We start from the raw sequence: 13248 nt of genomic DNA, 5'->3' as shown, positions 1-13248 counted from the left end.
TTGAAACAAGTTTCCCTTATCTCACCAAAAAGTACTACCTTATTCACACTTGGATCAGATGGAGAACAGCAGCCACCCAGATATACTGGGAAGGAGCTGACCTCAAAGGTGGAAGAGGCAGGACCAGAAACACATACTTTCACTGACAGAGGAGTGAGCAATAATGATGTCTCCTAATATGTATTTTAAAATAATATTCCTTATATATTTTTTATCAGAATCATTTATTTATTATAGTATATTGGGAAAATACACAAAAGCCCAAGGAAAAAAATAGTCACCTGTAATCTCATCAAAGTTATTAGCATTATTAAAAGTTGGTATATATATCTTCTAGGAAATTTGTCTGCTTCTAATATATCTGTAAATTTGATTTTAAAACTTAGGTTATACTGTAGACATACTTTTATAATTTGATTTAATAATTAATGTACTGTGAAAACATTTAAATATCATTGAATATTCTCCTCTGAAATTATATAAATTTATAGCTGCATAGTATTCCATTATGTATATAAGCAAAAATTAATTTCATAATTTAAAAAAATGTTCATAATGGACATTTGAGATGTTTCTAATATTTGGCCATTATACGTCACCAATAAAACCATCCTTTTTACATAAATTAGTTTGCATATTTTTAGTTGTATATTGAACATGTATTCCTAAATATTGCAGAGCTGCATGCTGGGTGAATTTTTTTACCTCTTTTTCAATGAATTTTTACATATGTGTGCGTCCTTGTGTAACCAACACATATTTCCAGTTGGGTCAGAAAAACATATCAGTTTAAAGTTTCTTTGTGCCTTTTTTTTCCTCTGCATTGTCCCCAGCCTTTGTACTTTTCTGCTCAAATTCCACAATTTTGATACCCAAATTTGTAAATAATTATTATGGTTACTGTTTGTATAGCAACTGCACTTTAAAGTTACCTCTTCCCTAGAGAAAAAAAAAAAATTGTATGGTTTATCACAATGTTACCTCTCTACTGGTGATAGCTTATGAATGTGTCCGAATTTTGGGGGGATAGGTTTTGTTAGAATCAATCCTCTAGGGCTGAGTCCTTTCAGGTGGAAAAAAAAGGACTGAAAATTCTGGAAATGCTTCCTAAAGCATCAAGTAAAGTGATTTGCTGGCAACTAAATTTGTGAATGTGAAAATAGTAACAACTTTCATCCTTCCTAACAAAACTATTAAAAATTACAGTTTTGCATACCATTTAAAATTATTTGTGGCTAATATTCTGTCATTTTTACAACTGCTGAAAGAATAAGTCAAAGAAAAAGAAACACAAGAAAAGAGGCAGCAGCAAGGCCAACACTTGAAAGTGCAGAACGAAGTCACTGCCAAAAATTCAACACAATTATCTCCACGAGGCAGTGTTAATTCCCGTCCTTCACGTATATTAAGTTCTGAAGAGCAACATGAATGGCCATGGAAACAAAATTCTATTTGACTCTATAGTTGAAGAGTAGCTGCATAAAAAATCTAAAAGCCCAGTACATTTTTTAGAGCCCAAGGAAGTGATATTATGAGAGCAAATCACAAATACATATGTTCATGTGTATAAAAATTCCAAAGAATACTCGGTCTTGCAAAAGCTCACCTAAATGACAATTCACAAAAAGAGAAGCCCAAGAATACTTGATGAGTAACAATTTTAAAAGGTAAAATGAGATGAGAACATCTGAAAAAGGGAAATCAGAGGTCTAAAGAAGTTACCTATCAAATTCAATCAAGATTCTTAGTCTCTTGGTTTATTCCATTTACATAAGAAAAGCAATGGAAAAATAGTGCCTTGGGTCTCTGTAACGTGTACCCAGCACCTTTTTCCCAGATTGTTTTGTTTGCCACTGTGAGCAGGAAGCTGTCCTTGACTTTCTTTACTGAGTCAGAGCTGATGTCTATGGGAGTTAGAGATTGAAGACAATGTCTCTGCACATGAGACTGTAAACATAGAAACAATTGAGCTGCTGTTTGAATGAAGTTTAGCTTCCTGAACCCCAAAAGAAAAGTCACTCTCTTTCTGAAACCTCAGCCACTTTGGAGATTTGATGTGATGGAGTCACAGTGAAATGAATCTCGCCAAAGTCATTTTGGAAACTGGCTATCAGTTCCTTCATTTCCACACAAAAACACTTTTTGTACCTTTTCATTCAAAAAGCGGACTTGGTGCTACAAGCTTCCAGTAAACAGTCTACTTGTTTTATTTTTCAAGATAGCATTAAGTGTAAGTTTGGCAATATATTTCAAATGTGTCTACAAAAAGCAGGGCTTTTAAGAGAAGTGTCCTGGAATCCTCTGGAAACCTCAGGAAACACTAGAGTTGTTTCTTTTACTTGTTTGTCAAGTTGTAAAGTCAAGTCTGGACGTTTTGCCATTGGCTTTAGTGCCACCAGTGGTAGAAAGAGGTATTTGGGGCTCTTTCTTTCAGAGATGTGTTTAACACTCTCCAGAGGACAGCCTGCCATGGGAAGTGCTCAGTTAATCACCAGGGATGGGAAAGACTTTAGTGACAAGAGCTAATCGCATGCTTGTCAGAAGCTAGAAGAGTAGCTGCAATGTCATTTCCCACAGAACTCCAACAGTCACTCTAAGTTGGGCTTCGTATTATCATCCTTAGTCTTTATTTCATGACATCTTACCATGAATATGCTGACACTCCTGCAGGGAGACCAGAGATCACCAGAAGGCAGAAAGTTATAGGAAAATTGAAATACATTTAGAGACATAATGGTGGAAGGTTACTAATACAACGTTATTGCTTTACTCAGGTGATTCTTGGAATATGTGCGGAATTCATGTGGCTAAACAGAAAGGCCAAGGAGAAAACACTGTTGAGGGTTTGAATCTTTAATTTTGCCTAGATATTCTAGCTCTGATTACATACTATCTAGGTATTCATTGCAGCAGTTAATTTTTAATCTAAATTTTGGAGACACTGAATGGATAAACCAATTATTTCTCTGTTAGAAAAAGCAAGCATTATACTTAAACTTTGGAGAAATATTGGAGAAATCAATCCAAATCTATTTCTGAATCTCATGAAGAATCTACAGAGCCTTATGCTCAGGTTTCATATTTCAAACAATCTTATTTGAAGTATAATAAACAAATGCCCTTATTATTTTACAAGGGGTATACATAATTCAGTGTTAATTAAGTCGTTTCATTTATTTCGTAGGATTTAAGTAAAAAGAAATAGCATTGGACAGGAGAGGACAGTCCTTGTCCTTGTATTTAGGTCAGTGAAATGTGAAACTTGTTAAATTATTTTCAGAAAGTTAAATAAACCAGTTCAGTGAAGCGTGCTTTTTTGTCTACAGGAAATTGGAGAAACACATACTTCAGACTAATGTGTAATGACAACGTTAACTGCAATTAGCACCCTAAACATATTATTGTCCAAACAACAAATGTGGTAACTGTTGACCTTAAACAGAGCATTTGTTTGCTTTCCTGTCCTCTTTTTTTGAGAATGTCAATTAATGTAACATAAATGCTGGAAACAATAAAAGTAGAAAGCCCTTTACTCTGGTATTCAAATTCAAATACAATTTTTGCCAAGTATAAGCACAATGCTGGAATGTAATTAAGACACACATATAAAAGTTCCCTAATCACATAATTGGCCTCCTCTTTTAAAATTTCCATTTAATAATAATGATTTTCTAATAAGATTACCAGTAAGAATGTTATCACCCCCACCATATATTGGGTAGAAAGCAACTGCTTGAAGATTTCACCTTAATACAACATGTAACCCATGTTTAAGCAGCCATGAAACAGGTTGACAGTTTTAGCAACACTGCTTTATTGGGGTAGGTGTGGTATGACAAGCAAATACCATACACAATAGCACAGAAAATAGAAAGGTATTTATTTTAGAAGGAATTCTCACATGTGGTGGGTGACAGGCATAAGCATATGACCAACTTCCAGAATAAAACAAAAGAAAATATGGTGACCCAGAATGAAAAGAATTTTCTTTCATTTTCCCTTGGTTGAGGAAATGGCTGTGCCAGTGCAAAAATTGCAGAGCAATCAATGAAGCTCTATTTATAGCTGAAGACATGCCAGATAGGGCAACCCATCGGTCTTGAACAGGGGAAGAAGATGCAAACAATCTAGGCCTTGGAAACGTGTCTTACTGTTAGATTCTGTCTGCTTCTGTTGTTCTGGCTCCATCCTTGGGATCACCTGTACGCTTTTGATTTGATGTTCATTCTCTCTACTCCAGAAATTTAATCATCTCAGAGTTTTATTCTTTTTGGCCTTTTATTTTTTATGCCGGATGATTTTTCTCTGGTTTATCCTACCACAATCTGTTTCTTTAAGTTTTCTCTAGTCACATGTTCACTCTTTAATGCACCAAAACATGGATCTTGATTGCCTTGTGTTTTTTTCCTTCTTGATTGTTTTTGTATTTTGACCACTGTCTCTGCCTTCCTTCCAGGCTGTTCTCAAATTGATACTTTGCTTCTCTATTTTAGAACATATGTATCCTTGTTTCTTCTTTAAAGGACAACACTCAAATGTTTTCTAATACATTCTCCTAATTTTTAAGCCAAAATATTATCACAGATTAGCTTTTTTGATACCAAGCATTCATTCATCTGTGAAAGACATCAGCTAAGAGGTATGGGTCCTCTGGAGGAGACCTTCCATGTGTTTTATGCAATGCAGTAACTGAAAGAACATATCCAGTGAGTTCTCTGCTGTTACAGCTTTACAGCTTCTGTCTCTGTGTATCACACTGATGGTTAACTACACATCCAAAGGTGGCACGTGTTTCCACCCATCTCTTTCTTTTCCCATCTACGCTGTACTGAAATTTAACTCTAAATGGGTTTAGAAATATACATATATATATTTCTTTTTTGACAAAGGATGAGACATCAATTTTATGCTGTTCTTGTTCATATAAAAGGCAGCTGCCTGCCTTTTTGGCAAGCACTCCCCCTGGTTCATAGAAGTAGTAGCATACAAAGAGTGAGTCCATGATTGTCACATCTTCTTGGAGGATCTCAGTAATGTTCTATTTGAGACAGTAGAGATTTGAGTGGTTATTCCAAAACTGTTGCTTTAAATACATTCATCTCTGTTGAATCCAGTCAATGAAGAGTCAAACGTGAAGTTTCTTTTTTACTAGTATTTCCAGTTTTTATCCTTTTGTGAATTTTCATACACATCTCATTGGAACACTGGAAACAAAAGACCAGGTATTTCTAATCTGCTACTGTATTTACCAGACAGAGAGTTTTCAGTAATTTTGTCAAAATGATTGTTCCACATTTTTACTCGTGGTCTTCAAGACTGTGCCTTCCCAATTTGCCAACCCATATACTTATGCATGTGTTGAAAATGTGATTTGTTAAAGTGACCAAAGGTCTGTATTATTTGCTAAAGTGTCCAAATATTATTGTGTTAGACACATGTCTCCTAGCAAAAGCCACTGTTTTTTGGATTGTATTCACCAGTTTCAATTAGGGTGAAGGTAAAAAATAAGTGGCGATTCAAGACAAAACCAATTTATTGCATGTACTCTATGAAGGCAAATGAATGTGTAGAGTTTCCTGGGATAAACAAACCCTCCAAAATAAGGACATATAGATTGCCTGTCTGAGACTCCCAATGGAGTCATATATTTAGGGAAGATACTGATTCACTGGAGTCATCACCTGATATAATTGGAGAGTTAAGCTTCAAAATACAAATGCTAGGTGTTTTAGTTTCCTTTTGCTGCTGTAACAAATTACTACAAAACTAGTGGCTTCGAGCAATGCAAATATATTGTCTTATAGTTCTGGAGATCAGAAGTCCGAATGGGTTTCATTAGGCTAAAATAAAGTTGTCGACAGGGCCCATTCTGGATGCTCCTAGGGAGAATCTGTTTTTCTGCCTTTCCAGCATCTCAAGGCTGCCGCAGTCCTTCACTCGTAGCTCTGCATCCCTCCAACACCTGCCTCCACTGTCCTGCATCCTTCTTTCCCTCATTATCACATCACCTTCTCTGACTCTGACCCTCCTGTCTACCTCTTATTATAAGACTCTTGTGATTATATTGGGCCCATCTAGAGAATCCAAGATAATCCCCTGATTTCAAGATCCTTAATCACATCTACAAAGTCCCTTTTGTCATGTAAGGTAACACATTCACAGCTTCTAGAGATTAGGATGGGATGTGGACATCTTCTGAGGGACTATTATTCATCCTACCATGCTAGGGAAATTAGAAAACCCTTGAGGAAATAGGAAGAACAACTCCATGATAATATTAAATTTTCAAAAGTTCCAGAAATATCCTTAGTACATTGGGCTGACCACTGATACCTGTAGGCATTGTATACTAACACCGATATCCATGAGGGTGTGTGTGTGTGTGTGTGTGTGTGTGTGTGTGTGAAAGAGAGAGAGAGAGAACATACGTGGTGGAAATAACTGACTAACAGGGGTAATCTTTATATGAGCATACACACTTTGCTGGAATCAATAAATATTTCAGTTACTAAAAGATGTAGGGTAGATTTATATCAACTCTTTTTTAAAAAATTAGAACTATTCTTTTACCGTGGCAAGATAACTTTCACAGATCCTTCTAGGTTACTTTGGAGACATGATAATTATAAGAGGAGACTTGCCATCACAAAATTATCGGAGAGCTTCACTGTTCATCACACTCTTTAGAGAGAGAATCTGAATTCAGCTACCATCTGGTAAGTTAGTGGCTGAACAGGAGTCAAACTTCTAGTTTCAAATTTAGTGTTTCATTATAAAAACAGGACTGATTTACCCCTAGGCCAGATCTAAACTATTTTATTGATTTGAGTCCTCTCCCTCTTTTTCTTGAGGAGTCTGGCCAAAGGTTTATAAATTTTGTTTATCTTCTCAAAGAACCAGCTTTTGGTTTTGTTGATCTTTGTTATTGTTTTCTTTGTTTCCATTTCATTTGTGCTCTGATCTTTATAATTTCTTTCCTTCTACTAACTTTGGGTTTTGTTTGTTCTTCTTTCTCTCATTCCTTTAGGTGCAAAGTTAGATTCTTTATTTGATATTTTTCTTGTTTCTTAAGGTAGATTGTATTGCTATAAACTTCCCTCTTAGAACTTCTTTTGCTGCATCCCATAGGTTTTGGATAGTCGTGTTTTCGTTGTTATTTGTCTCTAGGTATTTTTTGATTTCCTCTTTGATTTCTTCAGTGATCTCTTGGTTATTTAGTAACATATTGTTTAGCCTCCAAGTATTTGTGATTTTTACATTTTTTCCCTGTAATTTATTCCTAATCTCATACTGTTGTGGTCGGCAAAGATGCTTGATATGATTTCAATTTTCTTAAATTTACTGAGGCTTGATTTGTGACCCAAGTGGTGATCTAACCTGGAGAATGTTCCATGTGCACTTGAGAAGAAAGTATAATCTGCTGTTTTCGGATGGACTGTCCTATAAATATTGTTTAAACTTTTCTGGTCTATGGACAAACATCAGTGATAACTGTGATTAAAAATCCTCCAACAAACAAAAGCCCAGGACCAGATGGCTTCACAGGAGAATTCTAACAAACATTTAGAGAAGAGCTCACACCTATCCTTCTGAAACTCTTCCAAAATATAGCAGAGGGAGGAACACTCCCAAACTAATTCTACGAGGCCACCATCACCCTGATACCAAAACGAGACAAAAATGTTACAAAAAAAGAAAACTACAGGCCAATAACATTGATGAACATAGATGCAAAAATCCTCAACAAAATACTAACAAACAGAATCCAACAGCACATTAAAAGGATCATACACCATGATCAAGTGGGGTTTATTCCAGGAATGCAAGGATTCTTCAATAGACACAAATCAATCAATGTGATACACCATATTAACAAACTGAAGAATAAAAACCATATGATTATCTCAATAGATGCAGAGAAGGCTTCTGACAAACTTCAACACCCATTTATGATAAAAACCCTCCAGAAAGTAGGCATAGAGGGAACTTACCTCAACATAATAAAGGCCGTATATGACAAACCCATTGCCAACATCATTCTCAATTGTGGAAAACTGAAACCATTTCCACTAAGATCAGGAACAAGACAAGCTTGCCCACTCTCACCACTATTATTTAACATAGTTTTGGAAGTTTTAGCCACAGCAATCAGAGAAGAAAAGGAAAAAAAAGAATACAAATTGGAAAAGAAGAAGTAAAACTGTCACTGTTTGCAGATGACATGATACTATACATAGAGAATCCTAAAGATGCCACCAGAAAACTACTAGTGCTAATCAATGAATTTGGTAAAGTTGCAGGATACAAAATTAATGCACAGAACTCTCTTGCATTCCTATACACTAACAACAAAAGATCAGAAAGAGAAATTAAGGAAACAATCCCATTCACCACTGTAACAAAAAGAATAAAACACCTAGGAATAAACCTACCAAGGGAGGTAAAAGACCTGTACTCAGAAAACTATAAGACATTGATGGAAGAAATCAAAGATGACACAAACAGATGGAGAGATATACCATATTCTTGAATTGGAAGAATCAATATTGTGAAAATGACTATACTACCCAAAGCAATCTACAGATTCAATGCAATCCCTATCAAATTACCAATGGCATTTTTTACAGAACTAGAACAAAAAATCTTAAAATTCGTATGAAGACACAAAAGACCCTGAATAGCCAAAGCAATATTGAGAAAGAAAAACGGAGCTGAAGGAATTAGACTCCCTGACTTCAGACAATACTACAAAGCCACAGTAATCAAGATGGTACTGGCATCAAAAACAGAAATGTAGATCAATGAAACAGGATAGAAAGCCTAGAGGTAAACCCACACACCTATGGTCAACTAATCTATGACAAAGGAGGCAAGGATATACAATGGAGAAAAGACAGTCTCTTCAATAAGTGGTGCTGGGAAAACTGGACAGCCACATGTAAAAGAATGCAATTAGAACACTCCATAACACCATACACAAAAATAAACTCAAAATGGATTAAAGACCTAAATGTAAGACCAGACACTATAAAACTCTTAGAGGAAAACATAGGAAGAACACTCTTTGACATAAATCACAGCAAGATCTTTTTGACCCACCTCCCAGAGTAATGGAAATAAAAAAAAAACCAAATAAGACCTAATGAAATTTAAAAGCTTTTGCACAGCAAAGGAAACTATAAACAAGGTGAAAAGACAACCCTCAGAATGGGAGAAAATATTTGCAAACAAATCAATAGACAAAGAATTAAACTCCAAAATATATAAACAGCTCATGCAGCTCAATATGAAAAAAACAAACAACCCAGTCAAAAAATGGGCAAAAGACCTAAATAGACATTTCTCCAAAGAAGACATACAGATGGCCAAAGGGCACATGAAAAGTTGCTCAGCATTACTAATTATTAGAGATATGCAAATTAAAGCTACAATGAGGTATCACCTCACACCAGTTAGAATGGGCATCATCAGAAAATCTACAGACAAATGCTGGAGAGGGTTTGGAGAAAAGGGCACCCTCTTGCACTGTTGGTGGGAATGTAAATTGATACAGCCACTATGGAAAATCCTTGGAGGTTCCTTAAAAAACTAAAACTAGGGCTTCCCTGGTGGCACAGTGGTTGAGAGTCCGCCTGCCAATGCAGGGGACACGGGTTCGTGCCCGGGTCCAGGAAGATCCCACATGCCGCAGAGCGGCTGGACCCATGAGCCATGGCTGCTAAGCCTGTGTGTCCACAGCCTGTGCTCCGCAACGGGAGAGGCCGCAACCGTGAGAGGCCCACGTACCACAAAACAAAAAAACTAAAACTAGAATCACCATATGACCCAGCAATCCCACTACTGGGTATATACCCAGAGAAAACCATAATTCAAAAAGACACATGCACCCCAGTGCTCATTGCAGCACTATTTACAATAGCCAGGTCATGGAAGCAACCTAAGTGTCCATCGACAGACGAATGGATAAAGAAGATGTGGTACATATATACAATGGAATATTGGTCAGCCATAAAAAGGAATGAAATTGGGTCATTTGTAGAGACATGGATGGACCTAGAGACTGTCATACAGAGTGAAGTAAGTCAGAAAGAGAAAAACAATTATCGTATATCAACGCATATACGTGGAATCTAGAAAAATGGTACAGAAGAACCAGTTTGCAAGGCAGAAATACAGACACAGATGTAGAGAACAAACGTATGGTCACCAAGGGGGGAAAACCTGTGTGGGGATGGTGGTGGGATGAATTGGGAGATTGGGATTGACATGTATACACTAATATGTGTAAAACAGATAACTCATAAAAACCTGCAATATTAAAAAACATTAAATAAAATTTTTTTAAAAAGTTAAAAAAAACCAACTATATTTAGCTGCAAACATCTAACAGATGCCAAAATGTATAATCTTATTTGACCATTTGGTTTGCAGTATGTGTTGACAGATTTAACTAAAAGTGAGTTATGTCCTTGAGAACTCTATCTAGCTAAGTTTAAGTACTAGTAATATAAATTACACTATAAAGTTACAGTTATACCTCAAGACTATAGAAAGTAATAACCTTGTTGAGGGTAAAGAAAACAGAAATAACCACTATTGCTACTAATAGGGACAGACAGATCCATCTATTTTAAATAGAGGAGATGCCAGTAAAGTTACATGGATTACAGAATCAGAAGGGCAGAGATTGTTACTTCATGCTATTAACAAATAGATATTCAGATATATTGGGGAACTACCATTTAAGGAAGAAATTCAAGATTTCAAATGTTTGAAGAACTTTCACAGATTATATAGATTATAATGTTAAAACCTCATCTTATTTTGTTGCATTATTAGACATGGTAAGCATAGAAAGTACATAGAAAGATACATACAGAAACCTTAGTCTTTACCTCTTGGGTGTAGCAATAGAGAATCTTTTTCCTTTGTATTATTCAGAATTTTCATAATTTTATGCATTAATATTTTTATACTGAGAAAATTAAAAATGATGGTTAGGGCTTCCCTGGTGACGCAGTGGTTGAGGGTCCGCCTGCCAATGCAGGGGACACGGGTTCTTGCCCCGGTCTGGGAGGATCCCACATGCCGCGGAGCGGCTGGGTCCGTGAGCCATGGCCGCTGAGCCTGCGCGGGAGAGGCCACAACAGTGAGAGGCCTGCGTACCGCAAAAAAAAAAAAAAAAAGTTAAAGTAGCTTGTAAGGAGTTAACTAGGTGTTACAAAACACAGGTGTTACAAAACACAGGTGTTACAAAACACTTTTTAAAAATAACTATGTGATTATTATTAAATTTATTTATATTATTTATTTATTTCTGGCTGCATTGGGTCTTCATTGCTGCACACGGGCTTTCTCTAGTTGCAGTGAGCGGGGGTTACTCTTCGTTGCAGTGCACGGGCTTCTCATTGCGGTGGCTTGTCTTATTGCAGAACATGGGCTCTAGGCACACGGGCTTCAGTAGCTGTGGCACGTGGGCTCAGTAGTTGTGGCTTGTGGGCTCTAGAGCACAGGCTCAGTAATTGTGGCACATGGGCTCAGTTGTTCTGTGGCATGTGGGATCTTCCCAGACCAGGGCTCGAACCCATGTCCCCTGCATTGGCAGGCGGATTCTTTACCACTGTGCCACCAGGGAAGCCCCCTATGTTATTTTTAATTTGAAAAGATACATGCACCCCAATGTTCATAGAATCATTATTTACAATTGCCAAGATATAGAAGCAACCTAAGTGTCCTTATCTAGATGACTGGATAAAGAAGATATGGTGTATATATATATATATATATATATACACACACACATACATACAGTGGAATACTTAATACTCAGCCATAAAAAGGAACAAAATTTTGCCATCTGCAGCAACCTGGATGGACTTGGGGGGATTATGCTAAGTGAAATAAGTCAGACAGAGAAAGACAAATTCTATATCACTTATATGTGGAATCTAAAAAATACAACAAATTAGTGAATATAACAAAAAAGGAAGCAGACTCACAGATACAGAGAATAAGCTAGTGGTTACCAGTGGGTGGGGAGGGGCAATATAGGGGTGGGAGAGTGGGAGGTACAAACTGTTGGGTGTAAGATAGGCTACAAGGATGTATTGTACAGTACAAGGAATAGAGCTACTATTTTGTAATAACTGTAGAGTGTAACCTTTAAAAATTGTATAAAACTTTAAAAATTAAAAAAAACAGAAAACCCTACATGTAAAAGCCCCTAATATTGGGTATTGTAATACTAATTATATATAGCTTATAGATCAAGATTATTAGGTGTTTGTGTTTAATATATAAGCTCTGATAACCAGAATTTAGAGTGTACAGGACTGAAGATAAAGAGAAAGGCTGAAATAAGGCAAACACACATGTGAACCACTAAGGTTATTCCTGAAACCTTAGCAACATGCAATGGTAATTTATTTTAGAGCACATGGCATAGATATAGAGTAGATTATAAACAAACAAACAAATACACATATATCACGTGTACAGTTGGTAAACTACAAAGTACACTGTTTATTTTATAATGTGAGTTTACTTTCAGAGGAAAGTGTTGCTTATATTAACACCAAATTTCAAAGAAGGACCTCAGGCCTTTGGGTATTGCTAATGACGAGCAGCTACACCACTACTGCAGTCAAAGCTGAAAGAAAGTAGACCATGTAGACACCTCATCCTCAAATGAGGAGCATCCCAATACATATTTTACTTTGCATGTTCTATCCCCCAAACTGAAACATGGATGAAAAAAAAGCGTGATTTAAAATTAAGTAATACATTTTGCCGTTGCCATTGTTTTGGTGCAACCCTTGCCAATCAGCCACATGAAAAGAATCAAATAAAGAACTCTTTAATTCCCAAATAATATTCATAGGAGACATTCATTAACTTTATCAAATACCTGAGTCCTCCATTTCTCCTACTGCATCCAAATTTCATCTATCTCCTCACCTTTTCCTTTGCTATTGTTGAACTGAAAGATTTATGGCAATAGCAATTGACTGAAACAAAACTAGCATTAATAAACTTACTGTAAATCTACTCTTTGTCCTTCATGAGAGATTTTGTTAAAAAAAAATAAGTAAGCATCACCTTTTAATGATTTTAGAAGAGCTGGACTATATTTTCAATTTAATCCCTCAAAATCAGAGAACATTTTTCTAGTGTATTGAGGGATGGTTTTACTTTCCTATTATTTTTGGGTCAGTCTTCGAACTTTCACTAAACTATCACCTATTCTAA

Source organism: Monodon monoceros, unplaced genomic scaffold, assembly GCF_005190385.1.
Source record: "Monodon monoceros isolate NGI ecotype Baffin Bay Population unplaced genomic scaffold, NGI_Narwhal_1 Super_Scaffold_17, whole genome shotgun sequence".
Classification (NCBI taxonomy): domain Eukaryota; kingdom Metazoa; phylum Chordata; class Mammalia; order Artiodactyla; family Monodontidae; genus Monodon; species Monodon monoceros.
Note: the sequence above shows the minus strand (reverse complement) of the source record.